Here is a 20,036-nt window from a genome sequence, read left to right on the forward strand (position 1 = left end):
TCTACTATATGTATATCTAAATAAATAAAAAATAGTCAACGATTACTTACATATTCATAGAATCCCGGAAAAATTAGCGCTAAGACTTCCGTTATTATTGGTGAATTTTGACGTAACACCGTGAACATGTAAATATAGTCTACGTCTTAGTTTACACAAACATGCATGGTAATTGTTAAGAGGATGTTAATTGAAAAGTCAATCTGGCCTTTCAAATTTCTGTTTGAACACGAGAATAGGAAGTCATATTACTTTAGTGTTACAATTCTAATTTACGGAAATGTAACATATTTTTATCAAACTAAGTTCCTAATACAGTAGTAGTAATTGTAACTATTTTTTATTAAGTATTTAAAACTCGCTAGTTATTTAGGATGAGAAAATAAATGTAATTAGAGGAAAATGTCTTATTTCAAGAGATTTCTCAGACCAACAATCGAAAGTGTACAAACCTTCGCGATGTTTCTATTAAAATAAAAAAAGGAATATAAAATAATAGCGGTACTGGTTAAACATTGCCAATTTCATAATTTCGTAAACACATCAATTTGTTGCAAATTGTTAAAGTAACTAGAACTTTATGAAGCTATATTTTAGCAGAACATTGTCAATTCGATTGTCGACCATTTTCTCTGTTCTATTTGACATTTGCAAATTTATCAATAAACCCGGATGCTACGGATAAATATCGGTAGATAGCAGCACCGTAGCCATATAACATTGTTCAAGTCTTTGCACGTTACGTCTTTTTGTCTGATATTAATATCTTATTTATTGGCTTGTATTGCACGGTTACATGTTGCTGATAGAACACAACTTGCAGACACGTCAAGGTGGCTACAGCGGGCAATGTATCAAAGGCAACGCTCCGAGGTGTGGTACTTATCGTAGCGTCAATTTGCAAGACAAATCTATCACTATTTATAACTCTATGTCCGACGATTTGCAAACAAAATGTTTTAGGATAAATTTTAATATAAAAACATTTAGGATTAGAGAATAATGAAAATAAGTATTAATCGACAAAGAGCTCGTTTGAAATTGTACGCTCTTCGTGAAGTGACGTAATTTTAAGGTAAGATAATGTCTTAATTATCAGACTAATAAGTTACGCATTTCTAAATTAAACCTAGCTGCGTCATCCATATTGAGATGAATGAGAACGCCTCCCGACAGAGATACGTCGTCATTTACTTAAGCACTTAAAAGATGAAATATTTATGAAAACCTTTCGGAGATAAATATAAGTATCCTTGAAGTTAAAAACCGATAGTTTCGTTGTTTGTTAATCATTTATAATAATGTAGATTGTAAGTAAATCCAGGCGTAGACGTATTATATGATGCAAGACGTAGATTAAAAACATTTATAAACATGAGGCATAAAATTGGTAATCGATATAAAAAAATATTTTTTATATCTCGATCGCCAAGGTTAATACACTGAGAGCGGCTGCCAGTTTTATTATACAATATAGAGATTTTATATAAGTCATCACGTGAAACATTCATTCGCAAAATAACTTACGCGCGCTACGTGCTTTAATATGCTTTTTCCTCTTTTCTTTTAAGGTTCCTTTGCCAGAGTAACACTTAATACTCATATATGTTTTAGTATCTTTAAATAAAACCAATATGTTAATATTTATATTAATGACAGATAATCATCTTCATATTAAGATGGCTTATTTTATTTCTAAAATCTATTAAAAGAGTCCTTCATTAAAATGTGCTTACGTTATAATTAAATGCTTCTCATAATTAACACGACTCTTATTAAAATTTATAAAATACAGGTTCCGTTTGTCTTGAGAGTAATGTCAAAAATGATAAATAATAAAGCGGTAAAATCAATATGAAATCAGCTCTTCTGCTAAGTAGCTCCTTAACACTAAAATATAAAACATCGCTTTTTATCCTATGAAAGCTGTAGATAACTGGAAATAATTAACAACGCTGGAAAGCAACATTTGTGTAACAAAAAGTTTACTTTGGCAATGGTGCGTGGCGCAAGCGTCACACCTGTGCGTCCTGACACGAATAAATAACGCTCGACTATGTTTTATGTTATGACTATGTTTATTTTCGAGATCCGGCAAACGTTATTATTGTCTGGCTGGCATCACGCTGAAATGTAATTTGCAATTTGTTTCATTGTCATTATCGGTCGACCATAATGTATCGCACTCGCGATCTCATAGAGTTGTTAGATAACTGCAACGCGCGTTTCCTGTTTAGAACTTCAACATACAGCTTAAGCAAAAAAACATTGATTTTATTACGATGTATCTATTAATGACATTAAATAATCTCTTTCATCCAAATAAGTAACAAAATGACATATATGTGTTTCTGTATTTGCTCATGTTTTTAAAAATACATGGAGTTAAATACCTGGAGTCGACAGTATTCCTCCGTAAGTCATATGTTTGTTACACGAAGTATAAAATTAGTAACACGTACCTGAAACAAAAGCAAATAAAAATAGTTAGGTATAATATTACAATATTAAAACAATCATAAGATTTAAAAATTTGTTAAGCAACAAATATGTTCTAATTTTGCTGAGATTCCATATTATGTAGACTTACGAATAAAATGTAATATATGACCTCTGACATTCAATGATTACCAACAAATTAGGTAAATAAATTTAAGTAATGTTCGAATCATAAGTATAGTTCGGTAATTTTCTTTAACATTTGACATTATCTTCCGTTATCATTGAATTGTAAGCATTAGTTTGTTGTTGAAATATTCAAGGCTATTATATCAATACCGAAGTAAATAATGAACCAGAATTTTGATCCAATCCGAAGCGCAAACACATTGAAGGAAGATTTAAGTCGCGTCGTTCGAACGCATTGTTCGCGACAATGCAGGGATCATGATGAAAATGGCGTTTGAAGCTCTAAGGATAACTAACCTAGCCCACTAACGCTACGAGCGACGCTCCTCAAGGAAGCGATATGAAATTCAAGTGCTCTATGACTTTGTTCATAACCTCTCCTCTATGTTATATCCGTTGGCATTGTTGACGCTATGGTTCAAGAACACAAATTAATCTGTTGAAATACGTATATTTTGTAGGTGTTTATATGTGAATTGATTATTCATACGTTGCATTTACTATTAAATAGTAACAACATACATGTTTTTGTTTCACAAAGTTGTATAAATTGGGGAAATGGTTGTGAAACAAATAAATCGCGTTCGTTCTTACCGGTGGGCAGGAAACGGCGCCGGGTGTGCCGCGCTACAATTACTAACGCTTTGTTATACAAAATATTGTTTCTTTGTTACAGTATTTTATTGCACGACAGCATCTGGATCAAATATTATAGGATTATTTTATGGATATACAATTAGACATTTGTTAATACTTTTAGTTGAAAGGAGCCTACCAGCAAGCCATCCATCTAGCCTGACCGCTGCATTTTCATATTTATGACTATGAGAATAAAGTGTAGTAGTTTTAGACGATTTAACATTTGAGTGGGAAAAGATCCTTTGGCTACAAACTACAACACCGGTGTCGAAGTAAATATTCAAGTAAGTATACATAAGAGAGATCTTTCGACAATAACACCCCAATACTGAAACTACGATTTAGTTATGCAAAGTTAATTGATAAGGCCACGCTTAACCTCCATATTTTATTACGTCTATTATAAAATTAATAAGTAACAGCTGCTTCTACATTCATTGTGATGTAATATCGATGATGCAGTACTCCACGGAATCCTAGTTACGGGTATAATGGGACGAGTAAATTGTCCGGAGCTGTATTCTGCGCTATTTGGTTCTTCCATTGTGCGCGCTATTTCGAACTCGTGTTGGCTTTTGTTAAAGGTGCGTTGACACGCTTGTTCAATGGATAGTAAAAAAAATACAATGCCTACAACAAGTGTACTATTGTAATCGGTGTAAAAATGCTCATTTGGAATCGATTCTAAGTTCTATGGTTATACTTTGTAACCTGAATAAATTTATAAACTATTTCTTTGTAGTACATGTAGCATTAAATGTAACTGTTCATTTCATCTTTTTGTATTTTTGCAACATTTCAAACTTTCCGAAATAAAAAAACTCGTAAAGCGCTCAAACGATTGACATTTTGTGTTTGCAATATAAAAGCGACATGGGATACACGTCGATCAGCAAAGCTTCGTCAAAGGGATTTGCGGGTTGCACTTTTAATCGAGATTGATGTCATTTTACACGAACATCGGCCGTTAATGTATTGGAGACTCGTTTTGTACACTTTTTGTCATTAACACACAATGTTACGGTAAATTAGTAACCTAAAGGGTAAAAACATTAATGGATTTCCGCGAAATACATTTTTTTATCAATCATTTTAAACGCTTAATTTTTCTTTATAATTTCTTTCGCATTTTTGGTGTAATTTAATGAAGATTGGATTAAATATTTTGAAAGTTTTCTACTAACATATACTTGAAATATTCAGCTGTAGTAGCTCTAAACATTACTGATTTCAGAATCGAATCTAGCAATTGTAAAAGAAAAATATAAAACGTGGAATGATGAATCGGCTCCCAGTTCTCTTCCAGCAAACTATTTCAAAGTTTAAAGTAATGCTGCAAGTTTAGAACAGAATTTTGTCGGTAAGTGAATTTTGTATTCGTATGTAGAAATAAATCGCGAAGGGACAAGTTAAGTAAAAATTATATTTAAAAATAATTCGCTAAATGGAAGTTAAACTATTTGGATTGTACATTTGTGAAAATATTTTTAGAATACATTCATTATCATACCTTTTCATGAAAGAGCGAACGGGATTTTAACTGGAATCAATTAATAAAGAAATACCGCAAATACGCGATTTAAAATTATGCCCTCCTATGATTTGCCGATCCGTTATAATTATCGCTGTTATCTTTGAAGCGTTTATACATTGATCAGTGATATTTAAATTCCAATGTGCGTCCGCAAAATTTCGATCAAAGAAAATCTTTATTATAAGGATGCTGTTAGATTTTAATTTCTACACTTGGATATGTTTTCCATTTCCTTACAAAAGGTTATTCCTTTAAAGAAGTTTGAATACCTAAAAGAAAGAAAATTTCATCTCATAAATGTCTTCTCTTAAAATTATGAGAGTAAAATCAACCTAGAACTTACAAAAACTTTTTAGCACAGTTTTAAAGCTCATTACTAGGCTTTAAATTTGAACGGAAAGAAATTGGTTTTTTAAACTTTATTTATTTAACTTTTCTACTTTACTTTCGAACAAAGTCATATTTTTCCGCACTTAAAAATTTTATGTAAATTGCTTACCTTGGCTTCATAACCTAGGTGTGATAAAATATATGTTATTTGTACGTTTATTTGTACGTTTATCAATTGTTGAATATAATGTCCGTTGCTACAAAATAAATGTATAATATTTGTATTAAACTTGTAACAAATGAAATGAAATTTCACATTAATCTTTAATATAATTTAGACTGTAATAAAGCCAACAAATGTTCAAATTACTAATTAATAATATTGTTTATGTGTACATTCTAAATCCTTGCTCAACGCAAACTTGGCTACCGATTTTCTCATTTGATTTCAAAGTGTTTAACAAATAAGATTTAGCGTCGGCTCGAGTCGTTAATTGCGTCTGATTTAAATAGAACCAAGACTGCTACAGCAAATAGAAGTTTTAATGCGATTTAAATGTTACGTATCTAAACGTATTTTATTTTACTCTTTCTAATTACACTACTCATCTTATTTATAAAAGGCTACATTAAAATACCCGTAACAGAGAATAACAGTGTGGAAGCATCGCAATATTGATTCACTGAGCAGTAAATATATTTGTATTCCAAAAGGGACGCATAATCAAAGTTAAGTAAAAGTTCAAAACCTCAAACAAATTTAACCTAAAACGAATCATCTATGATCAATTAAAACGTCACTCAAAATCAAATCTTATTGAAAGGAAAACTAAAAAGGAATAAACCACTGCTATGACTCAGACGCAATTATTTAAAACCAAATTACACAACAAAAAGGATAATCGCTTAAAGTTATAAAATAAATACAGCTGGAGGTTAACAAAATCAATACAGATTCTATAAATAATTAAGATTAATGAGCTCCGTTTACATTATTAATTCCGCCTACTCGTTTTATATTAAATTCTAAGAGGTTTCGTAATATTTATGGTACTTTTTACGTAACATATATTTTAAAATTAAATCCATGTGATAACATACCAAAATAATTTGTTCGTACAATCAAAAAAATTTAACTTTAGAGACATAAATTATTACGTTGTTGGTTCGTCTAGACACCGAACATTGAAAATATTTTCTTGCAGTTATTTTGTCATGCAATCGAAACAATTTGTATAGTAAATTAGAAACTAAATTCTTGTTTAGTTCAATGTTTAGAAGGTTATTTCAAATTGTGTTCTAAAAATAATTTTGTTTAATTTATACATAAGTGTACTAAAATTTCTTTGTTTTTAATTAAGTTTGTATAAAGACAAAGAAGTATACGACGACAATAATTGCATTGTGTCTAAGTCGGGACAACTCCGTGGCTAACGGTGGTTAATGGAATCCTTCCTTTTTAATTTTAAACTTTTCCTTAGGAGAGAATTTCTTTTATTTTTCTTCCGTTTACGTTAATTTTTACTTAAACAATTATCAAGTTAACGTGAGAACTCTTTTATTTCTTGGTGTCTAACTGTTTGTATTTTTCCTGTTTTGAAACTAAGTATACACATATTTATGAAACAAACTAGCTTTCGTGCTCGACTCCGTTCGCATGGAATTAATAAAAACTGATTAACCTATGTGTTCTTTCAGACTACGTCCCTACGTCTACGATAAATTTCATCTAAATCCATTCAGCCGTTAAGGCAATAAACATCCGTCTAAACTTACACATTCATAAAATTAGTATGAACTAATAAGATTGCTCCTCATACTAACAAAGCAGCTGTGACAAATCCTATCTGTTTTAGATCTTGCGGTCAATCTACGAGACAAGAGCTCCTGTCAGTTTCCAAATTACATCAAAGGATTTGCGGTGTATCTGTTAAACTGAGATTATAGCAGAAGTTCTCCAACATAAGAGATTAGTAGTATATTTGTTCATTATTTGGTACATACAATGATTGTAAAATAAGTATTACTAAGGATTAAATTTATTACAAGAATTTAGAACTTTTTTGAGACAAAACCCTTCAAGTAACAAAGGCAATCTCACATATTGTAATAAAAGACCGTTGCAAGACCGGATTATTCCCTAAGAACAAAATCCCTTCGTTACTCTCTTCGGATCAAATCAGGAAAACGTCATACATTTATTTACAAGCTCGGGAGATATGAATTGAATACGTCATTACGTAATTTAATCTAACATTTTAGATTTTGACGTGATTTGATTTTATTTCCCAGTCTTTTCATAAACTCTTTCGTTACCTACGTAATTAATGGAAAAGGCCCTTATAAAAGTTTCCTCAATTAGGTTTTACGTCCACGAAAGACGTACGCCCGTGGCAAATTTAGTGTAAGGAACACACGATGCGCCCTCTAACGTGTTGGTTTAGGTGAAATTAAATTACCAACTTTGTTTTCCTTTTACTTCCAAATTGTTTTACGTATTTATACTGAAATGTAGATGTTTTATAAACTTAGTGTAACTACTCACTTTAATATAAACAATATAGTTAACTAGTCGTATATTGTTATATATAGTTTATTGTTGCTATGTAATATACTGAAAGAATTGATCTTACTATCTTCTTTTATCCACTTTTCCTTCCCATCGTTTCCTCTTAAGGAAAGGGTGGAAAGGGAAAGGGACTAAAATTAGGCCTCCGGCACCTCACTCATCAGACAAAGCGCGGAATTGCTTCCACTTCACGCCTGTTTTCTGTGTGGTCGTGATATTACACCGGGCGAGACGGCCCATTCGCGCGAAGATATTAAAGAGGGCTCTACCACTTAAAAATCATTTAAAAACTAAAAATCTTTCTTTATTTTATTAATGCGAATGTTTAGATGGGTGTTTATTAGAGTTTGTATCCAAAACTGCTGTGCCGATCGACGAAAATTGCCATAGGTATAGAGCATAGTCTGGAAGAACACATAGGCTAATTAATTTTGTTTTCTTTTTTAAAATTGCACACAGGCGAAATGACGGACAAAAGCTAGTAATACCATTAAGTTAATTAAATATATACATTATGTATTTAATTTAGTCCAGCCATCAAACATTACGCAAAAGTGTACTGAGTTTGTCTATTGCTATACTTATAGTTACTATATACTATATATTTTCATCTGCCTATATCCAAATAAAAAATGCAAAATCAAATAAAAACCTTGAATCAAACAGTTTCAAATATCGATATTGGTTTATTTTCACAGCGCGATATCCAGTTGAATTATTCGGTTCGATAAATGTAAATAAAAATGCATGGAAGAATACTTTCATCAGTTAATGGAAGTGCTTCCTATAACAAACACGAATGAATTGATTGTGTAACGGCAGCAGACCAGCTGGATTGAATAATGTGCATTCGCCACTGAACTCCAGGTTCTTTTCTTTTTTAATATAGTTTATAACTAACATGAATTTGCCCATTAAACGAACTGGTTACTTTGAGATAACATTAAATCTCGATGATATATAACTGTAGAGAAAAACATTAACATATTTAGCGAACTGTAAGTATGGATTGTTCTTAATTTTTCAGGTTTTAAAATTGACTCTTCAGCATTTGTGACAAAACACAGAGTGTTCGCTTCGATAGAGAAAAGAGATAAGTTCTACACAGCGATAATAAAAATGGTGGTTAAAATAAAGCTTCAACTAAATTTTAACTAAAACGTATAAAATGACATACAAATGTAATGTATTTACAGGTCGTTATTATTCAATCAATAGGCAGGCGGCCGCGCGCCTGTCGCTGGGACAACGTCGTCCATTATAACAATAACGTGCTCGGCAACTGCGAACTTTTCAATTTAAAAACGCTACGTGTCAAATTGAGCGTAACGTAATAAATATCTAGTTCCATGACAGATTTTTATTTCATTTAATGAATAATCTTTTTTTTTTGGAAATCCCATGAGTCCTTGATCTGGATATTGCTAAATGCGCATTTAAATAGCTCAACATTTACAGTAACCAATGTTAGTTTAACGAAATGTTATTAAGAAACATGTGTGTACGTACATACTAAGAAATAATAGTGGTATACACCCCTGTAAGTTTCAGAACTGAAAACTAAACATTCAAATATACGTTATTGCATCTTGAAATATTTCCGATCTAATGTTGCAGTCTGCTGTAAGATTTTGACTTTGGTAATTGTGTTACATAATTTCTTTATTTAATATAAGGGTCATTTGAACTTGAAAGGTTAAACCTTTAAGTTTATCCTAAATGCTTATAAGTGGGAGTGTCATTTTGTCTTAAAATATTATGCTAATATTAAAAGACACATTTTACTGCTATTAAAATATTTGACCGTAGCCTGTTGGCTCTAAAATTATGTTTTATGAGAGCGATATTAAAATTCCTATTCTCTCGCTCCGCCCACGACAATAGATAATTATTTTAAAAAGGTTAAATTTTCAGTGTAACCCCAATGCGTATTACATAAACTTTCACACATGTTTTTAATGTACACGATGTCACATTACTTTTCGTATTAAATACTAAAACTACGCTGTAATTAAAATGTTTAAGTTCTTAAGCTAAAGGGACGCAAAAAACTATGTATAATTCGTTAAATAATTATAGAGCAATCTAACTAAGCTTCCCGCTATACGGAAAGTATGAAAAATTTTGAAGATCCTAATTTCTTCAACCAACCTTTAGTACTAACTAATTGCCCTTCTAGTCATAAAAGAAAAGTCCATAAAACCTTTGTCAATAAGGAAATTTCCCTTGAAATAATTCTATTTGACAACATACAGGTATGTGATGTAGGTATATAAAAAATCTTACAAAAATAACTTAAAATTGTTTCCAAAAACAAAAAAATGTAACATTAACAAAAGAGTAATCCTTCTAGAACAATGTTTTCAGTGGAAGTAATTTATACTCTTAAGGCGATAAGTTTCTAAAATTCTCAAACTGGCGCAACAAATCTGAACTTTATATTGTATACTTTATTGTTTTTAAGATAGGTACAAACGGACGAGAAGAAAACTTGGACTGGTACGATTGATGGCTAAGAAACTTCATTTAATTATTTTCTTTTCTCAACTCAGACTGGTATTAATCAAGGAATTTAGAACAACGCTTTTAAGACAGAAGACACAACTGGCAAAATCCAGAAGACATAACTGGCAAAATCCAGAAGACATAACTGGCAAAATCCAGAAGACACAACTGGCAAAATCCATCTAAAAGACTTAATCAAAAGCGATTATTAAAGTGAAAAGTTGTTAACCATATGACGTGTATACTTAAAACATATTTATTTTAAAAGAAAACTTGATTAGCAAAATTCAATTGTAGAGTCATTTAAAATTCATAGTGGTGAGACTAGGCAGCGCTGCCGCTGGCGAATGGATCGAACACTTTTATTATGCATGGTGTAGATATCGATCAGGCTACTTTAAAAGTCCTCGAGCGAAACAATTTACAAAGTAACTACTCACAGTTAATTTTTATTGACTTCAAGAGCTTTTTAAATAGGTACTTGGAATTTGCATTTATAACAAATTCCTGAATATTTAAAGGTGAGATATAAACGACTTTATTTTTTTTTTTATATAAAATATATACAGTTTTTTTATTGTAAGAACTGAGTAAGGTTTTTAATATATTTATTTAATACCTTAAATATGAAATTAAAATAAAATACCAGCATAAAAAGTTGCGAAAAATATTCACAAAATGTGAAAGGTTGATCAAGTTGTAGGTCAAGGTTAACAGTCTGCGAAGGGATCGACTTTTCTTACTGAAGCCTCTTTATATTTTGGCGAATCGTAATGATGATGGTAATCTTTTTAGGTGCTAATTATTAAAAATAAAATACATTATAATAAGTTAAAAAAGGAATAAGAATTTTGATATGAAGCTTTAAAATGTTTTATACAATTGTAATCGTTCCCAGTTTAGAGTGTATGATGTTATAGGTCGTAGTGTATAAAAATATTTTTGTTTTATTCAGTAAAGTAATAGAAGTAAATAGTATAGTTAATAAATGCCAGAAAACAACGTAAGCCTGGAGCTCTTCGGGTTCGTTACGCTCAATAACAAATTGAATTGACTTTTATCTCATATTCTAATACTAGATTTGTAAAAATGAGATGAAGATTTCATGAAAATATTTCATTTAAATTTCTACGTTATAACTATGAACGACGTCAAAGCTACGCCTCCATAACTTAAGAAACAATTTATACAACATTTTAATATTAGTCATATTTATTTAAACCTGGATTTTGAATAAAGTAATCTTTTGATATTTAAGATTAAAAAAAAAAGAAAATTACTCACACGTGTATAGAATGACACCCACATTTCGTACTATGAATATGTTATAAAAAATAATAATGAAAAGAAAAGAAAATAACTAACTATAGACCTATTTACTAATAAATAAAATAAGAATGAATAAAACAAAAGCTGTACTCGCTCAGAGAGCAATAATAAATGAATAAGGGTCAATTTATGTGCGTATTACTTTATCTGTTTCGGCTTTGATGTGCTAAAAAGAGAAATCCTATAAATATTTACTTGAATTCGCTGACCTGTGAAATTATCGTGCGGACTATTTACATGAAACTTCAAATAAAAAAGTGAAACAACATTCATTAACGTATGTTAAACATTATATATATGATTTTAGTCTGAAGTAACAAAACCCTCCGCGATGTTCTTATTGTAGGATGTACATATTTCTAAAAATAATGTATATGAGTGGAATGGTAGCTATGCCACGTTAAAACCTGAAAGGCTAAAATAATCAGGTAAAAAATCAGATGAAATAAAATGTTTACTTTCCAAAAGCAAATCGATAGGCAACAACATGATTCGAATGATTAACATTGAAGTGATAGACAATCTATGCAGGAGCAATACTTTAGATTAATCAAGATTAATGTGTAGCTTCCACGAGATTGATTCTGATCGTTTATTCTAGCCAAGTGACGGCGGTAATCCTGAGGGTATTCCGCTACGTAAGGTATCTACAGATAGCACACGCGAGTATTTAATAAATAACGACAGCTAACAAATAAATAGTTTCATAAGATTCAAAATCAGATATTTCTTAATAGTTTTTGTATACTTGGCATACGAGAAAACAGAAATTTTTTGGTAAATAGACGAAAAACAGTCTAAAAGTTACTAGTATTTATAAGGTAAGTAGTTGTGTTTCAAATATGAAAGTTAATGTGTGCTTTCTCACAGTAAATATTATAGTAGCCACCTACGTCGTTATTCACTTTGTGAAAGAAAACGTCCCGCGCTGCGGCGGCAAGGACAGTAATTGCATTGTGTCTGTGTCGAGACAATTTTCCGCGGCCAACACCGGTTAATGGAACCTATTCTTTTTATTTTAACGTTTGCATTCAATGTTGTTTTAATTTTCTCTTATCTTATAATTTTTCATTGATTTAAAAAAGTTTTCTTTTAATAATCTCTTTCACTCTTTTAATTACGCAAAATACAAAGGTATTTTTATTCGAAATATTTGAGCAAAGCGAAACCTTCCGTCAGCTTATTTGACATTATAATGATGGTTGTTGATATGTAGTTAATATGTTCGACATCAACATAGCAAATTATTTTACATAGTATAATTGGAGAATTGTTTCATAGACGACTGTGATGTCAGTTTAGAAGGTACATCGAAGGACTGTATATCTCTCTGAGCCAGATTATCAGCGCCTCCACCGTCAGACCGAATTGATAGAAACTTGAAACTAGAACATCCCCCAGTAAATCCGTATAGATTTAGTTTCGATCTTTTGAAAATAAAAAGGATTTATAAATGTTTAGTATTGTATCAAGTATTGCTCAAGTAAGAGTTCACTATTGCGATGTTTTATTTTTAATTTAATTTTACATATGGATATTATAAAATCATAAAAAAATTCTTGAGATAGGCCCGACATTTTACGTAAGTTTTAGATGTTTATAGAAACACTTTTTAATTTAATATTTCTTTAATTTTTGTACTTGTAAATTGTACGACTAACACTGCGCCGATGTAAATCTCAATATTTTTATGTAAATTTAAAATAAATGAGAAATGCGTTACAAATAGATGTTCAGTGGCGTACTGAATTTAAATGGATGATAAAGTGGCGTAAACAAATTGTTACAAAGCTGCTCTAGTGTAAACAAAACGAGACATGTTTACAACACCGTGTAACTACATTTTAAGCTCCAACAAAAACGAAAGCTGAAGGCTCGCCCTTCGCGCACACAAATTACCATTCCCATCCGAATACGAAAAGTTCTAATGTATTTTCGTTATTGGAAATTGATAAAATTCTACATGAATTTCATATTAACTATAAACATATTCGGATTGTTTTGATAAGTTAGATTAAATTGAAATTATTGAAATTGATTATATAAAACTTGCATTTAACGGAAGTCTTTGTATTTAAATGGCACCCTAAAAATATAGATTACTTTAATTTTTTTAGTACGACGAAGCTTAATGTTGTTTTAACAGTGGTAGTGCCCGCTTTAACATCTTAGCACGAATGGGCCGGCACGCCCGGTGTAATACCACGACCACACAGAAGACAGGCGTGAAATGGGAGCAATTCCGTGTTTCGTCTGATGAGTGTGGTTCCGGAGGCTTAATTTAAGTCCCTTTCTCTTTACCACCCTTTTCTTATAAGGAGAGGTTGGGAAGAGGAAGTGGATTTGACGGTGGAAGAGATGCGTAGGAAGGGGAAATATCTTCTTTATGTGCGTCTCCTCCTCCGTCGTATTAGGGTAATTTTAGTCCCTTTCCCTTTCCACCTTTTTCTTAGAGGAAAGGATGGGAAGAAAAAGTAGATTTGACTGTGTAGGGGATGCAAAGTAGGGGAAATGACCTTTTTATGTGCGTCTCCTCCTCCATCAAGTAAGGGTAGGCAACGCATCTGCAATTGCGGACGTCTATGGGCAGCGGTCGCTTCGCCATTTTAAGGTTTCAGGTGGTTGCTTGCTCGTTTGCCACCTTATGTTATATAAATTAATGTGAAGTTATCTATCAAAGAAAATCACAATAATTAAAATTTATAATGAGGATCATATCAGCTCTAATGTAATCTGATTAAAATACAACAATAATTTTTGAATCAATTGCAACAATTAACAAAGCTCCTACATTGAAAATTTTATTTCATTTGTCAAGGTCAAAGTTATGAAATGCGCGCTCTTCATAATTTCCAACATAAAGGCTTTCAAAGCAAACTTGGCCTAGATCCCTCATACAAGTTTAATGTGTTGCCGCTTCGAATCTGGCAAAGAACTAAAAGAGAATTACTGTGCGTGTTCACCGTAATAAAATTTCAACCAATAAAACAACTTAAAAGCTGTACAAAGTTATAAACTAAATATAAGTGTTAAGATAAAATTGCTTTTTAGACTAAATATTGCCACGGTGTTTATTAAATTTAAGTTAGGCACATCAAATATTTACTTTTATTTTTTTAACACTTAACCGCATTTTAGCTTTCAGATAAGTAGTTAAAGCACGTATGCTTAACCCAGTATTTCCCTGACTGAAATATAAAGTCTATAATTGTTTGTTAAACATAAGCTTTTACTTAGCTGATGAAAGAATTTAACATGCGTTTTATTCAAATTTGTATATTGAGTACTTTTTAACTGAATGAAATGCGAAATTATTCTTGTCATTTACATGGATTGTATCAATGTTATATACCACTAGCTGTTCCCGTGCGACTTCATCCGCATAAAATTATTTTATTGTTTACATGTGTCAAATTATCAATTGCAAATGTCAAAATGACATGACGATGACAAACCATGGCAACCTTGTTTCCTTGATGTTGGCAGCAAGTTATGGTCTCTTCCCACAATAGGGTTTTTATCCTAAATATTTACCCTCTAAGTTTAACGGCGTGAAAATATATAGCCTAAAGCGTGACGTAAGTGTAGGGCATTTTATTAAAAAAAAGAATTATTCAAAAATATGTTGTAATTGCTGACATTTTAGGCAACAAAGAAGTGTGTGTTCACGCTTTATTATAATAGTATAGATGTAACACATACAACAATAATGTTATTTACTTTAGAAGTTAAATAAATATATTTTTCATCCATTAAATAAAAAAAGGTCGATCAGTCTTTTACGAAATCAGCTAGATTTCTCTACTTTGTTATTTAATTTTTGTTATTGATCGACTCCAATAGCTATCAATTATTTAGATAAAAAGCTATTATTGTCAATTAAATGCCTTATTTAGCAAATGTTCGTACGAAGGCATAAATAATAGAGAATCGATCGCGTGACACAATTCAATACGGGAATTATTGTTACTTGAAACAGGGCATTTAATTTTAATAACATATGTTTTAAAAAATGTTGTCCAAAGTCATGAGTATAAAACAAAGTTACCTACTGATTATTATTAAAATCGTTACAGATTTAAAGAAAACAAACTTGTGATTTATTTTTGAAATATTCAATTTTTTGTAATATTTTCGTAATAGTTTTCAGAACATTCCTGTTCATATAAATGTAGTAAAATTATTTCAATGATAAACTAACAGAACTACTGAACTTTTTAATTAAAAGTTCAGTAGTTCTTAGCTAAGTAGGAGAACTATTATAACTCGTACGTGTCAACCTTCATCGGGCCTCTAATAAATTTAACCCGACCCAAACTGCGACCTTATATCTAACAGTATCTTCCAACATTTTCACATTTTACTATACTGAATATAATTAAACAACGTCCAAAGGAGACATAGTTATTGTTTTATATTAATTGTTAGTGAGCCCGCAACTTAGTTCGCGTGAAAAAAAAAATATATATAGAGTACCTAAGGTGGTATTCCAAGCTGGATTCTATCTCTGTAAATGTCATCTAGTTAAGTTTTTTTTACGTAAAAACTTACATCCATCGATCTACAGATTCGCATTTATAATATTAAAGTAACAACTTTGACGTAAATATACGAAGGCGTTGACAAATTAATTAAAAAAAATAACAAACAGCAACATTTGTTGCTTCATTATTATTTTTCGCATCAAACGTGTGCTCCTGACTCGACGGAAAGCTTTGAGATTTTAATCTCGCAGCGTTCAGCTTCGTTGTCAGAGTTTAGATAAAGGAAAATTAACCTCTTCTTTGTAGTAATCTTTGAAGACATTGTTTTTTTGTTACGAATTATCAGTTTGATCGCTAAATCGATTTGTGTAAAAATAAATGCTGCGTAAATCTTAAATAAAAATCACACACTCTTCTTTAGTTTACTGCTAAACCTCGAAACAAAATCAAATTTATGTCTTAATTTGCATAAAAATACTTTTTTTATTAGCTTCATTAATTCTATACAGAAAATAACTTATAACGGTACAAAATAATATATATATATAACGGCGCGCAATTATTGTTACTTAAATCGATTAATATTTCAATTGAATAGTCATTTTTAAAGTGTTGCCAATATGTATAATTAGTTAAATGAAGAATGGTTAATTTTAATTCATGAGCGGGCAACCCCGAATGGGTTCGTACGCGTCAGAGCAACGATCTATTTGACAATGGGGTTGTCAAGGGATGATCTAGCTGTGTGCGCTTACAAATCCATTGGCTCGTGTTTTTCATAAGTTTTAGTGATCTGATTATATTGTGATGTGAACTAATTTGTAATAAAACAGTGTCACTGGTTGTTTTGCGGTTATAATTTCAAGAATCTCCCAAACACACGCCCATAATGCAAAACGATACCAATCAAGTAAACAATCCGCCTTCGGAGCTCACACCTCCGCCGCTCGTTACTCCGACATCAGAAGCGGGATCAGAGGAGACACATGTCGCTGGTCAGAATATACATAGGGTCGCTACTAGTAGTCAAAATGAACACTGGAAAGTATTGTTTGAAATTCAACAACGTCAAATGATGGAATTAATCCAAGCTATAAAATACTCGAATCCAAGTGATGTTCAATTGAGTTTTCCCGAGTTCAATCCTGATTCTAAAGATAGTGATGCTCGCGCTTGGTGTAATACTGTTGATTTGTGTGTTCGAGAGAAAGAAATATCAGGCGGCAACTTAATAATCGCACTGAGTAAATCAATGAAAGGCTCTGCAGGTACGTGGCTATCTCAGAAGCTGCTAGTTTATGGAAAATGTTGAATGAAATACCAAAGGACGGGGAATGCTTGTCTTCATATACAAGTCGATTTTTAAGCTCTCTCATGCGTAACTGGCAAAATTTAACAACCGAACAGATAGCTATAGCTGTAACAATCGCGCACGCACCCAAAATTGAACCACGATTACAGAGACTAGCTTTTACTACTGAAATCAAAGATCGTAATAAAATGCAGCAAGAGATGATGGCATACACATTCAGAAAGAGAGGATTTCCTTCACACGATAGAATTAACAATAATGAAGTAAAAAGATTAAGATTTGATACACCCAAACGCTGTTATAACTGTGGAAAAATAGGTCATATTGCCAGCGAATGCTCGTCTAGAGATTGCATTGAAATTACCTCCAAGACACGTTCTCAGCCATCAACGACTACTGCAACTACCTCATTGAAGAAAGAGACCGGGCCAAACAAGAATACTTCAGTAACTTGTTTCTATTGCGGTGAACTGGGTCATATCTTCTCCCAATGTCTGAAGAAGGGAAAAACTGCAAGCGATAGCCGCGTTGAGCGTCGAGTGGACATCTGCACGATCAAGCCAGCAATGGGTCAGCTCTCTACAAAAACCGATCGCTATCCATTGCCTCTCATCTCGGACCAAATACAGCGTTTGGTGGGAGCAAAATATTTCACATCTTTGGATATGGCTAGTGGGTATCATCAGATACCTATTCAAGAGCAATCCATAGAACGAACAGCGTTTATTACGCCCGATGGACAGTTCGAATACTTGAAAATGCCATTCGGCTTACGTAACGCCCCATCGGTGTATCAACGTGCCATAAATAAAGCTCTTGGACCTCATAAAGATACATTTGCTATATGTTATATTGATGACATAATTATAACTTCGCGTACACAGGAAGAAGGACTAGATCGGCTACATCAAGTTTTAAGAGCGTTGTCAGATGCCGGGTATTCTCTAAATCTCAAAAAATACTCATTTCTAAAGACACAAATAGAGTTTCTAGGTTATCACGTTTCATCTGGTGAAATAAGGCCCAATCCTCGCAAAGTAAAGGCTTTGACGGAACTTCTACCGCCTCAAACGGTTACACAGTTGCGGCAATTTATCGGACTAGCCTCGTACTTTAGACAATTTGTGCCAGGTTTTTCTCAAAAGACAGCTCCCATTTATCGTCTGACATCTGGTTAGGGAAAAATTAGTTGGAATCCTGACCTAGAAGCCGTAAGGTCAGATATTGTTAACATACTGACTAACACACCTGTCCTGGCAATATTTGATCCAGATCTACCAACGGAGGTGCATACAGTGGTGCTATTCTAATACAAAAGAAGGACAGGAAATCCCGTGTTAATGAATACTATTCTCGCCGAACCTCTGGCGCTGAGTCTAAATATCACTCATATGAGTTGGAGACTCTTGCGGTCGTAAACGCTATTAAGCACTTTCGCCATTATTTGCACGGACGAAAATTTTTGGTAGTAACCGATTGTAATGCTGTTAAAGCATCAAAATCTAAGGTAGACTTGACTCCGCGAGTACACAGATGGTGGTGTTACCTTCAAAGTTTTGAATTTGATATTGAATATCGTAAGGGTGAAAATATGACACACGTAGACTTTCTGTTGCGTAACCCGCTTTCGCATACCAATAAATCGACTACTAAAGTTGAACAGAAAAGAGTAAACCTATCGGAAATCTCAGACAATTGGCTAACAGCTGAACAAAGTAAAGACATTGAGTTAATGAAAATAAAGAATAAACTGGAATCGGATGATAGTGGCGAAATTAGCAAAATTTATGAAATCAGATTTGGTATAAAACACCGTAAGATTGAGCGTAATAAACGAAGTGTACCTGGTTACCGGTGGTGCCGAGGGCATTCCAGTGGGCTGTGATGAATCATATTCATGAGAGCATAATGCATCTGTGCTGGGACAAGACCTTGGATAAAGCCTATAGTCATTATTGTTTCCTAATATGAATAAGTACGTTCGTAAATTCGTAGACAATTGCATCACGTGCAAAATGGCCAAATGTCATTCAGGAAAAATTCAAGCTGAACTTCACCTAATCCCTAAAGTCACGGTACCATGACATACTATACACATGGACGCGACAGGCAAATTAAGCGGCAAGCGAGATGCAAAAGAATACATCTTTGTGTCAGTTGATGCTTTCACAAAGTATGTACTCTTACATCATACTGTTAATATTGACTCTACCAATGCCATAAGAGCTTTAAAAGCAGGAGTATCATTATTTGGAGCCCCAATACGTGTAATAGCGGATCAGCAAAAGTAAAAATCTTTAATGTAGGTGACTATGTTTTATTAGAAAATCAAGAACGAAATAAGACAAAGTTAGAACCCAAATTTAAGGGACCATACAGGGTTGTGAGTTGCTTGATGGTGACAGGTATCTACTCTAAGCATTGGATTCCAATCGGACATACAAATATGCTCATGACTTAAAATCTATGCCTGAGTGCTACGTTCCTTTGGAGTTGAATCTTGCACTAGATGTACCAATACAATTAGTTGAGTCAGGATGCACCGCTAACGGCGCGGGTTAGTTTTAGTTTTAAATTTCTTAGTGATTGGCCTGTGTGGCATTAACCTGTGTGGTATCAGCCTGTGTGGCATCAGCCTATGTGGTATCAGCCTGTGTGGCATCAGCCTGTGTGGCATCAGCCTGTGTGGCATCAGCCTGTGTGGCA

At 32.7% G+C, this 20,036-nt stretch overlaps 1 protein-coding gene across 3 annotated transcripts in view; it reads right to left on the bottom strand.

The window, feature by feature from the left end:
* The window catches only part of LOC106105459 (cAMP-specific 3',5'-cyclic phosphodiesterase), a 242,934-nt gene that overhangs the window by 187,040 nt on the left and 35,858 nt on the right, over positions 1-20,036 (bottom strand). The gene's annotated exons all lie outside the window — the stretch shown is intronic.

This window comes from Papilio polytes, unplaced genomic scaffold, assembly GCF_000836215.1.
Source record: "Papilio polytes unplaced genomic scaffold, Ppol_1.0 DF822845.1, whole genome shotgun sequence".
Lineage (NCBI taxonomy): Eukaryota > Metazoa > Arthropoda > Insecta > Lepidoptera > Papilionidae > Papilio > Papilio polytes.